Here is a 19,312-nt window from a genome sequence, read left to right as displayed (position 1 = left end):
AATACTTATTAGTACACATCAAAGAAATACTTATTTTTTAGAGATTTTTCTCTCAATGTAAGATATAGGATCATAAGAAACGACAACTTACAACTAGAGTTCTTCTCTTAGGTATAATTAATATCTTTCCTTTTGATTTTAAGAAAAATCTCCTTAAGACCACATATAAGAGGACTCCGCCGAAAATGAGATTATATTCTTTTCGCGTGATATAATCCAGCATCGAAGAAAAAATAAGTCAAGTTCCAGTGCAGCACAAGTTCAGCTAAGAACGACAAGCCTCGTATCATCGCCCTCGCTTGTTTCTCTCACAAAAGAATATTTCAAAGGCATTCGACGCTGATTGTACCCCCTTCAGTTATTGTGGAACGTTGTCAGCTCAAATTACATATATCTCCTTTGGCCCATTCTCTAATCGGTTTATCACATTTCCGCTATTTCGGCGCGCACACGCAGACAATCTCTCCCCGAGTTGCGACCACACGAGCGTCACGTGTTCCTGGCGGTGTTCGGGGCGGGCGGCGGAAAGTCGACGATGTGAAACCGCTGGTGTCGCCGCAGAAGTGGCCGTATCTATTCCTCAAGGACCTCACTCGGCCAGAGAGAAGTCATTGGTCAACGTGACGTCAGCGTCGCCCACGAGATACTTCTGGATGTGGATCAAACTCGTGTCAGTGCCTAGAAATCGCAAGACGAATAGACATGTCGCTCTTTTTCCCTGCGCGTCTCTTTTGCTCTTTGATCTATCTATCTATCCACTTACCTGTCTCCCTCTCTCTTTCCCCCACGTTAGCGCAAAATAGTCCGGTTGCCATGCAACTATCGTCGATCCTCTCCGAGTGTTTTCGCCAAACGCGCTCTCTCCTAATCGCGAACGGCGTTCAATCTTCCGAATGTTGCGTCCACTGACGTGCCGTTGATTCGGCCGCTTAATTGGGCCTGACGTGCCGCCACTTCATTCAGTCCACCGATCACTTTATTACGCTCGCAGAAGCCGGAGCTACCCGCAGACGAAGTCGACGATCGTGCGCTTTTCTTGATGGCCAGGCGAAGTCGACATTTTCCATCGCGCAACAATGATTAGCATGAGTCATCGACCCGCCTTGTGGTGGTGGCTAAGTGCGCGTTGCGTCCTCACGCGCACACACACACACACACATGCGCGCGCGTGCGCGCGAGTCCTTTATTATTATATCCGTCTCTCTGCGTGCACAGGCAACTCTCGCGGAATACAGCAATAACATAATGATTCGGCCGATTCCCGTTCCCGCGTTTTTTCCGCCCAGAATTACAAGACGCTTTTCAATGGATCCTCTGAATAGCGATAATTTTTATTTTCTCACGATTCAAGAAGCTCCTGCGCAGTTATATGCGTATATTGTGCGGATCGTGCTGTGTCGCGTGCTGTACCTCTGACAGCCGTCGTGCACACACACACACACACACACACGCATACCTGTGTGTCCGTTTATTAAGATTGTTTCACATCGAGAAAGTAGCAATTAACAATAGTTAATAGCAAAGAACTAGTAACGAAAATATTTTTAGCAAAACTATGTTCTCCAGAAAACAATTCATTGAATATTTCTGAACAGAAAATGCTTTTAACAGTGTGGAAAACAGAAACACCGACAGTGTCAGAAACATTACTTATCACGATTAGACTGCTGATAACAATGTTATTGGCAAAAATGATACACTTAAATATTTTCAACAAACTTGAGAAATTTTAAATGGTTAATAACATTATTATCAACAAATATATGCTATGCATAAATTTGGTCATTTTTGTAGTACGATCAGTCAACTCAAGATAAAACCTTTGTTATTAACAATAAATATAACAATAAATATTAACAATGTCATTAATACATATCTAGTTCAATTTTTCGCTAATAACATTTATTATCTCAATCTCTTTTGACCTAGACTGCTAGGTGACAATTACGTCTCTGACGATATCAGTGATAAAGCTATCAACGTGTTATTGAAATAAGTAATTTCTGTCAACGGCACTTATTTTCCGTAAAATATTGAGAACAGATATTATGAAAACTTTTTAGTGCAAAATGGCGAAGTTAATAGCAAAATGTGATGAACTTGTGTTGTATAACTTGTTGGAAACTGTTGTTTTCAGCAATTTTATGTGAGACAATTTTACATTTGGTCAGTAATGAAACTATAAGCGTGTTATGGAAATAAGTAACTTCTGTCAACGGCATTTATTTTCCGTAAAATGTTGAGAACAGATATTATGAAAACTTTTTAGTGCAAAATGGCGAAGTTAATAGCAAAATGTGATGAACTTGTGTTGTATAACTTGTTGGAAACTGTTGTTTTCAGCAATTTTATGTGAGACAATTTTACATTTGGTCAGTAATGAAACTATCAGCGTGTTATGGAAATAAGTAACTTCTGTCAACGGCATTTATTTTCCGTAAAATGTTGAGAACAGATATTATGAAAACTTTTTAGTGCAAAATGGCGAAATTAATAGCAAAATGTGATGAACTTGTGTTGTATAACTTGTTGGAAACTGTTGTTTTCAGCAATTTTATGTGAGACAATCTTACATTTGGTCAGTAACACTGTCAGGAACACACATGTTGTTAGCAATGATGGTACTGCTGATGTAAACCGACCTTTATGTACGGCGTGATGACTGTACGCACACGCACGCGCGCGTACACACACGCATGGCACACAATTACCCACGAGACAGGCGAAAAATATACAGGCGCGCGTGTAGCTAATCGACGGTTCCCAGGTAGCGCGAAGGTTTTGCCCGGTGTTTTCAGGCTCCCGTGCGGCGATCCCACGGCGACTTCCGGTTCCGCGCGGCGACTTATCCGCTTCCCGTTGCCACGACAATTTTCCGCGGGTCCCGGCGTGTCGGCGCTAAAACAAGAAGGAGAAGAGAGGCGGAAATAGGCGGAAAAAAAAAGTAACGACGTGCTATCCACGCTGTCACGGTTCGCGCTTCCTCCGAGGAGATACCCGCAACGCTCAAGAGTTTCTCCGGCCGTTGTTTTATTAATTATGCAGGCCGCATTAATTAATCCCTGATGAAATCTCGTCGCGTTATGAATTATGAATGGACGCGCGATCTGAGTTTTCGCGAGAAGGGGAGAGAGAAAGAGAGAGAGAGAGAGAGGGGGAAGGAGAGAATGAGAGGAGGAGAGGCAAAAGGAGAGAGAGCGGGGGGCACATAATCGGACAAAAATATCTTAACGGGTGTTTGTTTAGGAGCCGTGCGTGCCGCAAACGAAGTTCGCCGACGAGGGAAGAGCGCGCGAACAGCGCCGTGGATTCGACGCAGAAATGAGACGTTACGTGTTTTTCTTTCCAGTCCGTTTATATGGCCGACATGGCGCAGGTGCTTACCTGGGGAGTCAGGATGCAGCCAGGCCTGTCCGCGTTCGTCTGACCGTCGTGCAACTCAACCTGAAACCGGAAGCGCCGCTTTCTGCCCTGTTGCCCACGAACAATGAGATCGGGAGGATTCCTGGGAGGACGTGAGCACGATCGAACTACGAGGTGTTTTATCGACAGCGCAGATCGAAAATATTCATTTCTCCGGCTTGGAAACCTACGAATTGAAACGTCACGTCCAGTTGCATAAGTTTGCGTTTAGAACAGCGTCTCCTTCTCTCCTTCGCTCTCCTTCACTTCCTGTATTGTCTAAAAACACGTCGCAGAAAGTCCGTGGCAGCTTTGTTTGTGCCTGTCGGGAAATTGCGAATTAATTCTTTCGTTTTTTTCATGGAGAGAATTTTATAATAACAATCGCTGTAAAATTTTGTAACCGGGAATTGTGGATCGCGACATTCTGCAGTAATTAGCTATCCTTTCATTTCACATAGGCTGTGTGAGAGAAAAAATATCTAAGAAATAAAAAATACTTATTCGATAGATACTAATGACATGTTTACTTGTGTACTAAATATAAAATATTTTTCAAATAATATATAATTTTTTTTAAATCTTACAGAAGAAAATGTTTGGTATTTGTGTATTTATAATCACACAGAAATAATTATTATAAATTTATGGTCAAGAAAATACTTTTTATAAAATTCTAGTACAATGTTAGTGTTGAGATAACTTTACATACATATTTTACTGCAAAAATATATGGTTGGCATTAAAAAATATATAATTATAACTTTACTTAGATCAATCATTTTTCTCAATGCAGCTTCTTCATGAAAGCAATTATTTATTGTAGTTAAGTAAAAGAATTTAGAGATCTAAGTAAATATGTTTTTATCACTTAACAAATAATTATTTTTTAGATATTTTTTCTCTCAGTATATTTACTATTTATATTCTAGGAACTCACATGAGCTGTTAAAAAATTACTAATGTTTTTGGCGAAATTTACTATACTCCTTAGCAAGAGCATCTTACTAGAAGTCTATTTCTGCACTATAATAAAATATATAAACATAATAAAATAAAAAAAAAACATTTTATAAAGAAAACTATAATATTCTCTGCATGTAATTATATAAACACGACAAACGATACTTTTGGTTTTGCCTGATCTTTTTTAAAGTTCTCTTTTGTTAATTTATACAGACAATATGAGAACCACTTAAAAGTATTATTTAGAAACATAGACGAACAAAATAAAAGGTGATTTCTTTTTTCCTAGGAATGATGGCAAAAATGAGAGAGAAATATCTTACGTTATCTTACGAGACCATGTATTATTGAGGCGGAATTATTGCGCGTGTTTAATACTTTTAATTGCAATCAACGAACGGAGTGAGGCCAAGGAGAGCGTGAAGCGCAAATATGTTGGCGCGGGAAATATCAACCGAAGTGTGAAGCAGGTTCTATAAATAGGCTCTCTGAAGTGAAGCAAGTTCTATAAAAATCCGGGAGATAACTAAATCTCCTTGCTCTCATCTCCCTTGATTTCAGTTGTAATTAATAATGGGGATCCTAGTGCCCGATTATCGACATTTCCATACGTGACACGTGGACGACGCAGCACTGCGCAGCGCCGAAACGACCGGCAAGATCTTTTCACGGTCGCTATCGTCACGTGGTCGCTCGCGTACGTGCAGCAACAGGTGTGACGCAACAGGTAATCAAACGTCAGTATCACGACTTGCTCTTCGGCGAATCCGCCAATTGTCTTTCGTGCTAGCCTGCGATTTAGGACCGCATCTCTTATACATTATTTCTCAGTGTCAGCTGAATGCGCCTCCGTGGATAATCTAATGATCACGTGCTGTGTAACATAAAGTCCCGCTTCGGCTTCAACATAAACTCTCCAAAAAAGTACAATTTATCCAAGAGGCATCCTCGCTCACTGTCATACAAGTATAATTTATGATGTAATTAATAAATCAACGAGTTATGACTCGAATAGAAGTAGAAGTCGAATTTTATTTCTTAGGCTAATATCATTTTACCTCTTAGCATAGTATGATCTTTATTTCTTGCATTGTATATATTGAGAACAAATGATTAACGATATTTGTAAAGATTCTGCACGGAGAATTTTATAGTAAAAATTATAACCATAGAATTTTATAATTGAAAAATACAGCGACATTCTGCGACAATTTATTATCCTTTCATTTCATATATGCTTTTAGGAATTGAGTATGCTGTTAAAAAATTTGCTGTGTTTCTAGCAGACTTTGGTTACACAGTAAGACAGACTTTACTGACAGTCCATTCCTGCATTACTAAAATAAAATAGCAAAATTGAAAAAAAAAATTTACATGAAAGTAGAAAAACTATGTGTGTAAAAGAGAAAGATATCTAAGAAATAAAAAGATATTTATTCTCGGTAGGTACTAATGACATATTCATAATACTTGTATTAATCTAATTTATTATTTGAAACATATAAAATATTTTCCACAAATAAGAAAATATACATTTTCTTAAGAGCTTAGCTTTTCAGGGAAACAATTGTTTATTTTAAAAGGTATCTGACGACAACGTATAAAACTCTCGTGTACGTGTAGATTAGATCGAAGTGAATAAAAAATTTCTCTATCACACACATTTTGCAGATAACAACGTAAAATTTTCAGTTATTAATTAAAGAAAATTGATAAATAATTACACGCTAAGCAATAAATGAGTTGTAATGGCGACATTTACTACGGTATGCTTATAGATTAAACTGAACCAAAAGTTTTCTACTAATTTGCAAATAACTATGTAGATTTTTGAGTCATTAACTAAAAAAATTCAAAGACAATCGCGCGTAATTATTGGCTAATCTTTAATTAATAACTTAGAAATGCGCAAATGGTTCTTTGCAAAATGGTAGAGGATTTTTTGTTCAGTTTAATCTAACCTAGAAGTCCACAACAGCAGGTGTCGCTATCATAGCTCATTCACCGTATAAGTGCGTGACTACTTATCAATTTTCTATACTTAATAATTCAAAATTTCATGTGTTTGTTTGCAAAATGGTAGAAGAATTTTTTGTTTACTTTGATCTAATCTACACGTACATGAGAGTTTTATACGTTACCGTTAGATACTCTTAAACTTAAACGAAAGAATTTATATTCAGGTAAACATATTATTAGTACTCACCCCGAATAAATATTTCTTACACGCAGAAAATACTAAAGATATCACTTGCCTAAATATAGTTACCATAACAAAATATTAATGTTATTTTTCGCCTATGTCTACACGGAAAAAAGATTTGGTTAAATTAACCAAATATCTCTCTAAACGATCCAGAAATTCTGATTGAAGTACCCGAATTCTGTTAAATTAACAAGATTTTTGGCAGACTAACCAAATATGTCTGGTTATTTAACCAAACATATTTGGTTAGTCTGTCAAAAATTTTGTTAAACAGAATTCGGGTTACTTCAATCGGAATTTCTGAATCGTTCATATTCAACCAGATATTTGGTTAATTCAATAAAATCTTTTTTTTCCGTGTACAAGATGGCTGTAGTATTCATAGTACTCTGGAAGTTGTACACTAACCTTCTTTACTGCCTATCCATGTGTTTGAGCAATACTCTCAGTGCTGTGCAACCAATTCTACGGATCTCCCAACCACAGTATTCGTTCTACAGACTACAACAGAGAGGCAACAATGTTCCTCTGGCTTGAGACAACTATATACACGAGGATGTATCAACTCAACTAATTATATATCATGAGAACTATATCATGAGAAGTTGTAAGAACTGTATAGATGGATATAATAACAGCAACTTTTAATGCCGTATCTATTTCACTTGAGATCACATAAATGATGATTATCTCTAGCTACAGAATATATGGATATAGTAACCATAGTAGTTTTCTCTCTCTCGTGTATTTAACAGATATTTTTTTTCTCTCAGCGCGCAAACTATCATACTTTTACCTTGGCCCGACCGATCCCGTTGATATGTCGAGGCGAACGTGAAGAATCCTCGCGGCTGTTTTTCCCCGCGGGGAGGTGCCACGAGCGATGATGAAGAGCGCGCATTTACCCGTCTGTGCCTTGGCCGCGCGACAGGTGGTGTGTGACACGACTTAAGCCGCGTCGCGAATCTGCCTGAGGACCTTGACGCGGCTTTTTTTCCCGGACATTTTCTTCCTCTGCCTTTCGCAGAGTCCGTTTCCGGTTGGTATCCCGTCCCCGTTACGCTCTTCTCATCCGCTGTCGCGTCCTCTCGTTCTCTCTCTCCTTCTCTTCGTCCTGTCGCCGTGGCCACGGCGCGACGAAGCGGGCATTTCGCTCGACAAATGTGCCTCGCCGTGACTCTCTCGACGACGCTTTGCGGTACGTTCTTGCACAGGAGGAGGTCGTTGCTCGTTGCCAAGCGGTTGCTCGCCACGTGTACGCGCGGCGCCTCCGCGGCTCGCGGGAAATAAAAGGAACAGGGGCGAACTGGGCTGGTAATAGTCGCGCGAAGAGGAATGTCAGCTCGTCGCCGACGTTGCGACACGTCAACGACGAGGAGGACGCGCGATCGCAAGAAGCTCGGGGGAAAGCGATCCCTCGAAATTAAAAACACCAAGGCACCTTGGAGCTCCATTTGGCTCGGTGGTCACGGATTAGCCGGGGCGAGTCGATAAATCATCGCGAGCGTTGGGAGAAAGAAGTCCCCTCTTCGCTATGAATCTTCCCGTAAATGCCGATAAAGACGTCAGTGATTTCGCGGCTTTACTCGGGATCAATTTGCAACGATCTCTCTCTCTCTCCCTCTCTCTTTTTCTTCCTGTTTTAATCTATTTGAATCTCGATCTTGAAGCCTCGCTGTGTGGATAATTAATATCGCGCGCGTTCGAGCGAGTCGAGTGTTTCTTGAATTAGTGTTGAGCGTTAATCGATTAACACGTGCAATTTATTCCTGCATCGATTTGCTAATGTTGTCTGAAAATTATACATTGATAAGGATCTGATTGAAATATCTGTGTATTGCTTTGTCAATGTAATACATGAGATTCTCTCAATGTTCTCCCTATTTTTCAATATTCTTACAGGTCAAACAGTCTTGCACAAGCTCTTCTTCGATCATCAATTTTCGATGAATCGATTAAACTTTTAGTTGATTAAAATAATCGGCGAATTAATAATCGAAATTAATGAATCGCCTGGTATACACAGATGTCCTAGAACAACTTTCGAAGCTCTCTCCTGAAGGCATAGTACGGATTGAGGTAAACATAAAAGTTCTATACTGTTTTGTGATATTTGCAATAATTATCGATATATTAATTAAAGAAAATTTGTGAAGGATCACGCGAGATATGGTAGATGAGCTGGCGACGTCTGCCATCATGTAAATTATGTCAAACTGCACCAAAAAATCCTTTATCATTTTCCCAATAACTTTGTAGATTTTTAGTTATTAATTAAAGAAGATTAACAAATGTCGCTTGCAATAATATATTAATGTTATCTAATTAATAACTACAAAGTTATTAGGAAAATGTAGAGGACTTTTTTGTTCAGTTTGACTTATGTATAAGCATACGACGGCAGATGTCGCTACTACAGTTCATCCACCATATCTCGCGTGATCATTCACAAAATCTTTTTTAATTAATATCTTCATAATTATTGCGAATATTGCAAAATGGTATAGGACTTTTGTGTTTACTTTAATCTGTACTGTGGCTCCAGGAGAGCTTTAAAGGTTGTTCTAGGATACTCTATATGTAAGAATGAAATTTTATTTTTTAACTTATTATTATCTTTTATTTCTTGATTTAACGTTATCTGATTTCTGTTTGTTGTTTTTGGACGCATATGTTAGGAATGTTGTGATTGTGTTTGTTGTTGTGTCTGGAGATATCGAGCTTTTCCTTAGAGTCGATGTTTTCAAATATTCTAGATCTTGCGCCCTTATACTGAAGAATAATAATCTAAAAAAGATTGAAATATCTTTCAAACGTTTAGTTCAAAATTACTGCTAAGGCTTAAATAAAATTTTCTTTGACTAAAATAATCAGCAGATCAATCGTCAAAATTAATCAATTGTCATATACGTAATCACGAATCATTTAATAAATTAATTAGTTATTAATCAGTGTATAATCAGTCAGATTAAAGTTTGATTCATAATAAATTTTATGAATTACTGACATTATTTGTGTAAAGAATATAAAATTGTACATTGAAAGGGACTGAGGTTTCTCTCTTTTTTTCTTGTTCTCTCTCTCTCTCTCTCTCTCTGTTTCGCTCTTCAACTATAAGCAATCTTAAATAAATAATCGTATTAAATAAAAGGTTAAAATTAAAAAGGGTTAAATAATATTCTTGATTAATCCTAATACATGTTATAACGGATAATTTTATCGATTGATATAACTGATTATTAATCAGGGCATCGTCAGTCAAATTAAACTTTAATTTACTCTGTTCACTTAAAAATTTTACTCGATCAATGCCCAACGCTGTCCCGAACGACGGTTTAGTTCGAGCTTGAACGGCTCTTGCGCAGTCCTCGACGTTTCTTCGATACATACATACGTGTTTGACGTTTACAAACTCTGATAGCAGGCGTCGGTGGACGTCGGGTTTTAGTGCCGTGGACCCGCACGCCGGAGAAAATGATTTCCTTGGGCTTATCGCGCCGTAAGGCCGGACGCTGTGTATGACACGGGAGCTCCACGGGCCCCTTAAATCCCCCGTGAATTCTTCCAGTGCCATTTACAGAATCCAAGCCGAATAGCCGCGCGGAAAACCGGGGATCCTCGCATCTGCTGGTTCACCCTGCCACATCGCTGGAGCTCCAACGGGCGAGACTCTCCGGGATAATAATCGCTGTTCCACGCCACCTCCGACGAGGAGGAACTGCGATCGAGCGAGCCTCGCAGTGGATACGCACATGCGATCGATACTGTTCTCGCTCCGCGCCGTTGAAGCTGCGTATTCGCGAGACCTGTGGTATTTTTTAAATAACGCCAATCGCCGCGTGTACGCCGGCTATTGTCCACTCGATATGTGTCACGTACAGAGAAGAGCAGAGAGGGGGAGGGAGAAAGCAGAGAGAGAGAGAGAGAGAGAGAGGCAAATATAAGTGCTGAGTAAATCGTAGCAGCGAATCGAGCGAGCGGCGATGCAGCCGCGCGATAGAGACCGCGAACGTTGCACGATCGTAACCGAGTGATATAGAGAGCGGACCATTAATCTCGGCGTACAATTACGACAGCGGAAATAGACGCCGATATTAATGGGCCGGCAGTCAAAGTTTACTCGGGGGTAATCGAGTCCCGATTCGGACGTGCGGACGAATCGCCGAATCGGCTTGGCGATTTGTCTCCGCGGCATAAGATGGCCGAGTGAAAAGGAAGCGAAATGAAGAGAAATCAAGTCAGGGTGCACGGAGAGCGGAGACCTCGGAGGCAGTTTAAACCCTCTGTCGACTGTTTCTTCCCTACCCTTTCTTCCCCTCCCCCTCTTCTTGCTCTTCCGTCACGGATCGATGACTCTTCCCGGAAGCCGTGTCTGCTAGATCTCTCGCGGAGCGCCATGATTTGTTCTCCAGCGTTCTCCACGCTCGTCCTTCAAACTCCTCCTCGAGTCTCTCTCTCTCTCTCTCTCTCTCTCTCTCTCTCTCTCGTCTCTTCCTCCGCTCTGGCTCGGTTCTCGATTTGCTCGCTCCCACCCGCGAAATCGTTCCCACCGATTCTTCAGGTTCGAGCAGCGCCGGCCGCGCTGTCGGCTTCTCCACGTTGTCGGGATGCGCCTCCTGTCCTCTTCGTCTTCGCGCAGGCTATAATCTAGCGAAGTATCCCATCTATCTGTTCCTCTCTTTCCCCACATATATCCGCGCTCGCGTTAAAGGATCGACCGGACTCGCATGCACGAGACAGGGAGACAGAGAGAAGGAGAGAGAGACGGGAAGAGAGACGAGACACAAAGTATACGGACTCTTTTGTGAAGCAAACAATGTATTTACGTAGCGTACCTGCGATAGGATGAGAGAGTTCAACGGCACAAAATTCACAGAGCGTGCTCCGAGCAAGCGACTTCTGACACCGACGAAGGATCGACAAGAGGGACGATCTCCTCGAAGTTAGCCGTACCGATCGCGAGCAAGCGCGTTAGATTCGCTGGGTCTTCTTGGTTGAATTCAGGTGATGTGACAAATCAAACGCACATTGGTTGAAGGAAACAGAAATTTTAGTTCTTAAGACCGAATTTGTTCCATAAGAGTCAAGAATTCTGTTTTCGTCAAACAAGATATGTTTGGTTTATTTCCTGTCATGTTATTATCGCATTTGAAGGAAAAAGATTTTTTGGTTTTTGGATCCGAACTTGGCTCAAAAGAATCAGGAATTCTGTTTCCTTCAATCAAAATATGTTTAGTTCATTCAGTATTATCAGATTTTAGTTGAAGGAGGTAGAATCTTTGGTTTTTAGACCTGAATTGGATTCACAAAAAGCGGGAATTTTGCATTCTTTGGTTATTATCGCTCTTTGGTTAAAGAATCTCTATACTGTGAAAAAATACTTGAAATTTTATTTACTTAAATTTATTAAAATAGTTTGTTTTACAAGAAATAAACTTTATTTCACAAGAATAAGTTGTATATCTTGTAAATAAATTTTCAAGTATTCTTCTTAGTTTACAGTAAACGAAGCATTTTGTTTTAAGAGCACAGAATTCCTAATACTCAGAGTCGAATTTGGTTCACAAGAATCAGAAATTCTGTTTCCCTCAACTAAAACGCGCTTGGTTCGTTCAACTTCACGTTATTGTCGCATTTTGGTTGAAGGAAATAGATTTCCTGGTTCCTAGACTCGAACTTGGTCCGTGGGAACCAGGAATTCTGTTTCCTTCGGCCGAAACACGCTTGGTTCATTCATTATCACGTCGATTCAACCACAAACTATTCTCCTCACGCGGTTCTCTCCGGAATAATTCAACGCGACGGTTTCATTTATTACCGTTGTTACACACCCGCGATAGCCGGCACGGCCGAAAGTTCTAATTGACCGACTTCCCGGCGCGCATGCGCGGCCCTCTCGCACCTACCTAGCGGGCCCATAACTCGCGCGCTGATTTTCGAACCGCTCGTTTGCCGTCGTGCATGAATGTACAATGTCCCGGAAATCGCGCGATTTCGCTGATTTTCAAGTTTCGTGTCCGGTTTTTCCCAGGAATTCATGAATCTTAACGACCGGGCATCGACCTCCGGGCGTTTCACAATTACGAGAGGCAGCGGGGCGACACTTCGCATTATCGTTGTGTATCAAACGGCCTCGTTTCGTTTGCGTCTCGTTTCGTTTAGTGTTACGTTAATTTCCCACGGTAACATCGCGGTAATCAACGACAACAAAGCGACAAGAGCGCCGTTTAGGGTAATCGATCATCGCCAGTCAAGGGAAACTCTAACACTCGAAAAAATATTTTGCTCATCCAAGTAGAATTCTAAGTGTTATAGTAAAAGTTGTATCTGACAGAAAATTGTCTGTGGACACGAAGAAAAACATTTGGTTAGATTAACTGAATTTCTAGTGAAATATGAAACGAACCAGAAGAATTCCGCAGTTGAATTTACCCGAATTCTGTTCAAATTTACCAGAAATCTGGTTAAATTGGACAGAATCTGACCAAACTGTTTTTTCTGTGTGATACGTAAAATTTATAGCAGCAACATTATAGCAATATCTGCGGGCAAATTTAGATGCCATTACCAATAATGAATCCGACCTTAGCTTGGACAGGCGGCATATAAGACACTTTCTTGCTAAATTTCATAAATAGTTCAAATAGAAATTCTGTTTCTGTCATCTGTATTAATTAAATGTAAAACATATGCAATGTATCTGTTATTTGTTTATCTTCTAATTTCTCATATCTAGATAATTTTCACTATGACTGTATTTCTTTGAGTGTTGCGTCCAATGGCACTGTCTATGTTAGCGAAAGGTATCAGTAATGACAACAGTCGCTATCATTTATTGATCCTATCAGCGAGATTTTATTGATTGCTGTACTTATAACTGGACCACCAGTTATAAATGTAGCATTTCAATGAAGAATATAGCTGATTGTATTCCAGAAAGTACACTGATTAAATACAAAACATATGCAATGTATACTCAGTATTTACTAATCACTTAGCTCATTTTTCATATTTACACAGGCAAAATTATATAATAAAAATTACTATATAGGATTTTGTGAAGAATAAATTAACATTCTGCAATAATTCACTTTTATTCTATATTTTTGTACTTAAAAATTTGCTATGATTTCAGAAAAATCTGCTATGTTTCTAACGAAATTCACTGTGTTCTTTAACAAGACAAACCTTAATGACAATCTATTTCTGGACTATCACGCACAAACACAGTCAAGTTGAATAGAATTTATACGCAGGGAAAATCTAATATTCTCACCGTGTAGATAATGTTCGCTATGACTGCAACACCATCTTTTTCAGTGCGTGCCAACAATTGGCTAACGATCTCTCTCGCGACCGGGAGAATCCGCTTTTTGCTTCTAATGAGTCACATGGTCGGGTCCGTTACGGCGCGGCGCGCTTTGCTCGATTTCGTTCGTTTCATGCCGATTAGGATGAAATCGACCCGTGACCGAGTGGAAAACGGGCATCGCGATGAAGTTCACGCGGGGAATCGATTTTGCAACATAACGCGGCGAAATGATTTATTTATGGCGCAGGCGAGAAAGCCGCGGCATCCTCGCCGCGCGAGCAAAGAGTGCCCGGAGAGCGCGCTCTCCTCTCGCGCCGGGAGTTTTCCTCGTCTGGTTCTCACGATTCGGATCTTCTCAGTGCGCGCCGTATACACTTGCGATTCTTCGCCGACTATCTGCAAGTCTCTCTCAGTTCTCAAGCCGCTCTTCCGGTCATGCCATCATTCCGGTTCTCACGGCTTATTCGAACATCGAGAAACGCGGCGGCACGGAAATAATGGCCGTCTTCACGGAACGTCGTCGTCGTCGTCGTCGTCGTCGTCGTCGTCGTCGTCGACGCCTTGAAGCGCCGTTGAAGCGTGCTGTACAACAATCGCGGCTCGCGGAAACAAACCGATCGCATTGAGCTGCGCTCAATGCTCGACGCGCGTCCGAGCGATTTCTGTCGAGCTCGCCTCGCGCCTTATCAAGTCTCTGGGCTCGTAAAAAGAGATGTAAAGTGTGTCACGGAATGACATTCGTCAGGCATACCGACGAGAAATATTCGCGCACTTATACTTCCCGGCCGCGCTCATTTCCACGCGGGGAGCCATGGTTTATTACTCTCTAAGGCACAATCAGTGGATACTTTTTCACTGAAATGTACACTTATATCTGGTGGATCAGTTATAAGTATGGCACTGCAACGCCAATGGAATCTTTGCACGAATCAGTTGATTAGTGGCGGCTGTTCCTTATTATTGACGCGTTTTGCAAACACATATAGTGTCATTGCACGCAAATCTTATGGAAGCCGGTACACTGAAGAAAAGGATCTTGTTGTTGAAACGAAAATTTGATACACTGAACCATAACTTGGTTCAAAATGGAATCAACCAAATGTTTGATAATCGCAAACAAATATTGATTTAATTGCTGCGTGTTTTGCTTTTTCAATAATATATGCGTACATTGTATGTATCAAATATTTTAGTCTCAAAATACAAAAATAATTTTTCTAGTGTAAGAGTGTTTTCACTGAAAATCAGCGAATACTTTCTGATTACCTTTCTGGTAAAATGCTCTTTTTACTGATCCAGTCAGAAAAACATTTATTGATTTAAGAGAGTAGAAAGTGATTTATTTCCGTGGGATATATACTTTGTGTACTTCCATCAACGCGGTGGTCTGCAGAACGAATCTTCCTTTTTTCGCAATAAACCGACCTGTAAGTAATAAACCGTTCACCTGTAAGTACATTAGCGCGCGTCATAAATCTCGCGGTGTTTTGAATAATAAGCAGCGCGAATTGTTAGTAAGATAGGTTGCGTTTTAATTAACTTGTTTGCATAATTAAGCTTCGAAAAAACACGTCTACGTCCTTGATTTTTTTTTTTTTATTCGATGTCAGGTATAACAAGTCGAATCAAGTCGCGTACTTTCAGTGACACTTTCATCTTCAGTAAGAAATCGCGATTTGGAGAATCCCTTATTTATTGATCACTCTTTCAAATTTCTCAAATTTCTTGGAGTAAAATCTCAATTAATTGAAACATGTGAAAAGTGGCGATACTTCCGCGACAATGCAAATTACAAAAGTGAAGTATATCAAATTTAATCTTTAGTTTTGAATAAAAATGTTCATCTACAATTAAGAATTTACTCTATAAGGGAAAAATTACTCGAGTAATTCTGCTTTACGAGGAAAATTTTACTCCAAGAAATTTCAAGAGTACTTTAACAAATTAATGCGAAATCAAGAGATGTACCAAATTGAGTGATGCCATATGATTTATTATGAAACATTACATAACTAATCAATTTTTATTAATTAGTTAATATTTCTGTTTGTCCATGGCTTTACCGTACACGGAAAGAATATTATAATCTGTTTTGCATATAAGTTCCTTTCAATTTTATTATGTTTCTAATAGTGCAAGAGTATAGTCAGTTAGAGTATAGTCTTGCTAAGGAATTTAATTTTACTAAAAATGTTTTAAACAATAGCATATTTTAATTCTTAAAGTATAAGTAGCACTGAGAGAAAGAATATCTAAAAAATAATAAATATTTATTTGATGAGTACTAATAACATATTTATTTAAATTTAAATTTTTTATATAAATATAATAAATAAATGTGTTTTTTCATGACAAGCTAAGATGTTCTTAAGGATTTAAGAAAATGTATATTTTCTTACTTGAAAAATGTTTTTTTTATGTTGGTATAAGTAAATATGTTATTATATATAGTACACATTTACAAAATATAAATATTTACTATTTCTTACATATTTTTTTCCTTAATAAATGAAATCAAAAGATATACGGAAAAAGGACAATCTTGTTTGGAAAATATTTTTATTTTTGATATGTTAATCTTTTTCTAAATATGAGATTGCGTAGCATTAAACGAAGATAAATTACTTGCAAACATATATTTTATATAATTCAATAAAGGAAAACCTGTCTATGTGTTCTTATTATTCAAAAATAATTTTCACTAATAAAAAATATAAAATATCGGATTCAGAATATAGTATTTTCAAATGTGTCTTTGATGTTTCAATGTGTTTCTAAGTGTTTTTAAATTGTATCTCAGATTCTCCTATTCGTTTAAACTAATATATGCAAATTAACAATCGTTTTATATATAAGCTACAATATACAATTTTGTTAGAAGAATTTCATTATTTTGGACTTAAACAATTATTTTTTTAATTGAATATAAAATCTATTGATGCAAGTAACTTATCTTTGTTTAATGCTATGTAATCTCATATTCGAAAATTAACAAAAATAAAGATATTTTCTAAACAAGAATTTTCTTTTTTTTGTGTAGTCAATTATTGTAGAATCGATCTATTCTTCAGTTATAAAATTTTGTAACTATTAGTTACAAAATTTTATAGTAATTTATAACATTTTCTCTATATACGAAATGGAAGGATAACCAGTTATTACAGAATGTCGATCTGTTCTTTATTTACAAAATTCTACAGCAATTTTTACTGTAAAATTTTTCTCATGTATATTCTCTCTTTTCTCTCTCCCTCCCCCCCTGTCTCTCTCTCTCTTTCGCTCATATTTCTTTATACTTTCTATTAAATCCTCCTCGATATTATTATACGTAACTATCCTCTTATTATACAATATCAGTTTATTCCTCAATTACAAAATTTTATAGTAATTTTTACTGTAAAATTCTCCCTGAATATATGAAATGAAAGGATAAGAAAGTATTACAGAATATTAATCTGTTGCTCATTTATAAAATTCTACAGCAACTTTTCCTATAAAATTTTTTCCATGTATGTTCTCTCTCTTTCTCTCTCTCCCTCTCTCTGCCTCTCTTGTGTTCATATTTCTACAGATTAAATCCACCTCGGTCTCACTGCACGTGACTTTCTTGCAATTAATAAATCAACGAACAAATAGATATTGGCAACAATTGCGATAAATCGACAACTGTGTGAACACCATTTCCGCCACGATCGAGCCGCAGTTCAACGTTCGCGGCAACGGAAGATCGCAGATATCCTTTCGTATGCAAACCCGCCTATATCCACCGGATTGCGCCAGACACGAAATTTATATCGGCCCGGCTCGAAGATTGAGACGTGACGCGACCGACGCCGATAAAGCCACGTTGATTTGTGCAAATCAAGATATACAATGACTGCGAAAACGCGAACGCGTGTCTCGGTTGTGTTTGAGCCCCCGTTTCGCGATCTCGTAACTCTTCGAACAGGTTTCGTGTGACCTCGACTTCTCTTCTCGTTGGAATGTCCGTTCCGCTCCGCTCCGCTCCTCGTCCTGCCTCCGCGCAACGATTCACCGCGCGATCCCGCTCTTCCGTGTTTCTCGATCAATCTCGATGGATCCGTATCGGAGGCGCATGATTAAGGAGAACATTACGTGCCGCGAACCACGACGTGGTCGTTCGGCTCGAGAATTCAACGCCACGAACGGCTCGCTCATTTTGATCCGCCGATCGTCAACGTCTCGCGCTGAGAGAGGAAAGCGGTTGATCTAACGAAAATTATCTCTATTTTTGGCTCCAACTATATTTTGTGCTTGCTCTAACACGGAAATGGTAATAATAACATACATGTAAGGTTATCATCACGCTAACATTATAGTAGAATTTAACTCATTAACGCCCAAATTGGGCTGAAATGCTGAAATTTTACGTTGATTTAAGTCATTTATTTTACTACGAAAATGAGATCTGTTGTTTATAAACAGTACCATTCCTATCAATTTCGATGTCGCTCTATTGAATAGCGTTGAAAAAATAAAAAAAAAATCGTAATTTATGCAAAATTTTTGCAAAATAAAATAAAAAAACGCATGTTTCTAGGACTAATTTTTTCTTCTTCCACTATTTTCTCCATAAAAACGTGTTAGTATCGCTCGGGAAAATGTCTAAAACGTGTTCCCGACTATAACTTAAAAAATATGCCATGGGTATTTTTTTCAACAAACATGACGGTACTAAAATGGCGGTCGATTTGAAGTGTTTCATTCGAATTTTCGCTTATATATGGTTATCGAAATTGTTTTAGGGTCAATATTACTACAAAATACTAATTTACATAGTAATTACATAGTAAAACAATTTCGATAATTTATAATAATTGTTTCATGTAATTAAAAAAAGTTGCAAATACTATAGACAAATAATATCAACATTTTTTCTCTGTGTGATCGCGAATTAATTACGCGCGCGTTTCCCATTATGTAAAAATTAGCGATTAACAATCACTACCGACAAAAAGAGAACTCCTCCCCGCTGCACTTTAAAAACCGCTTTCCGTCGCGATTTTTTCGATCTGCAGTGACTTCACGAGGGACTTTACACACCGCACTGACAGAAAAAAAAGTCTGTCATTTACAACTATAATTACACAGAGGAATAATTACTACAAATTATGGTAAAGAAAACCATTCTTTTTTATTAAATTCTATTATGAGGTTAGCGATAATATACAATAACTATATGCGCATGTTACTGTTACTACTATTTTATTGCAAAAGATACGGTTGGAGCCAAAAATAACTGTAATTTCAGTTAGATCAACCTTTTGTTTCTCTCAGCGCGGCGCGTTTTTAGGACGCGATGCAAAGAGCCGCTCCGTGCGAATCCATGCGTGATGCGCAATAAGCATCGTTACTCTTGGACGTCTTGAGAACTGCAGACAAAAAACGTTACAATTCGAGAGCGG

The 19,312-nt window shown here is 38.7% G+C and overlaps 2 long non-coding RNA genes across 2 annotated transcripts; one reads left to right on the top strand and one right to left on the bottom strand.

Annotated features, from left to right (window-relative positions):
• Positions 1–522: 522 nt before the first annotated feature.
• LOC116849038 lies at positions 523–5,334 on the top strand. The gene is made up of 4 exons (XR_004379058.1): positions 523–670; positions 3,350–3,537; positions 4,658–5,105; positions 5,200–5,334. It is a non-coding gene; the product is annotated as an uncharacterized LOC116849038 (long non-coding RNA).
• On the bottom strand, positions 527–3,973 carry LOC116849037. Its single transcript, XR_004379057.1, has 3 exons — positions 3,385–3,973; positions 764–2,898; positions 527–678 (listed from the first exon to the last, which is right to left on the bottom strand). It is a non-coding gene; the product is annotated as an uncharacterized LOC116849037 (long non-coding RNA).
• Positions 5,335–19,312: the final 13,978 nt, after the last annotated feature.

This window comes from Odontomachus brunneus, unplaced genomic scaffold (assembly GCF_010583005.1).
Source record: "Odontomachus brunneus isolate Ranch 3 - 2012 unplaced genomic scaffold, Obru_v1 Obru_scaffold_104, whole genome shotgun sequence".
In the NCBI taxonomy this organism is placed as follows: domain Eukaryota; kingdom Metazoa; phylum Arthropoda; class Insecta; order Hymenoptera; family Formicidae; genus Odontomachus; species Odontomachus brunneus.
Note: the sequence above shows the minus strand (reverse complement) of the source record. Positions and strands in the feature narration are given on the sequence as shown.